This window comes from Arachis hypogaea, chromosome 14, assembly GCF_003086295.3.
Source record: "Arachis hypogaea cultivar Tifrunner chromosome 14, arahy.Tifrunner.gnm2.J5K5, whole genome shotgun sequence".
NCBI lineage: Eukaryota > Viridiplantae > Streptophyta > Magnoliopsida > Fabales > Fabaceae > Arachis > Arachis hypogaea.
Genome location: NC_092049.1, coordinates 44,720,537 through 44,721,417, shown reverse-complemented (window position 1 = coordinate 44,721,417; position 881 = coordinate 44,720,537). Strand labels below are relative to the sequence as shown.

Genomic DNA, 881 nt, shown 5'->3' with positions numbered 1-881 from the left:
AGAAAATTAAGAGAAGCTAAATTACAACAATCCAGAGACAACTTGATTGAAAATTTCGAACAAGTAAAGGGGATGGCAGCCGAACCCAACAACAATGCAAGGAGAATGCTTGGTGACTTTACTGCACCTAATTCTAATCTACATGGAAGAAGCATCTCCATTCCTGCCATTGGAGCAAACAACTTTGAGCTGAAACCTCAATTAGTTTCTCTGATGCAGCAGAACTGCAAGTTTCATGGACTTCCATCTGAAGATCCTTTTCAGTTCTTAACTGAATTCTTGCAGATATGTGATACTGTTAAGACTAATGGAGTAGATCCTGAAGTCTACAGGCTCATGCTTTTCCCTTTTGCTGTAAGAGACAGAGCTAGATTATGGTTGGAATCTCAACCCAAAGATAGCCTGAACTCTTGGGATAAGCTGGTCACGGCTTTCTTAGCCAAGTACTTTCCTCCTCAAAAGCTGAGCAAGCTTAGAGCTGATGTTCAAACCTTCAGACAGAAAGAAGGTGAATCCCTCTATGAAGCTTGGGAAAGATACAAACAGTTGACCAAAAAGTGTCCTTCTGACATGCTTTCAGAATGGACCATCTTGGATATATTCTATGATGGTTTATCTGAGCTATCAAAGATGTCACTGGACACTTCTGCAGGTGGATCCATTCACCTAAAGAAAATGCCTGCAAAAGCTCAAGAACTCATTGACATGGTTGCTAATAACCATTTCATGTACACTTCTGAAAGGAATCCTGTGAGTAATGGGACGCCTATGAAGAAGGGAGTTCTTGAAGTTGATACTCTGAATGCCATACTGGCTCAGAATAAAATATTGACTCAGCAAGTCAATATGATTTCTCAGAGTCTGAATGGAATGCAAGCTGC

The 881-nt window shown here is 40.6% G+C and overlaps 1 non-coding gene across 1 annotated transcript; it reads right to left on the bottom strand.

Moving 5' to 3' along the window:
- Positions 1-468: 468 nt before the first annotated feature.
- On the bottom strand, positions 469-576 carry LOC112745415 (small nucleolar RNA R71). Its single transcript, XR_003173345.1, has one exon. It is a non-coding gene; the product is annotated as a small nucleolar RNA R71 (small nucleolar RNA).
- Between the last annotated feature and the right edge of the window lie 305 nt (positions 577-881).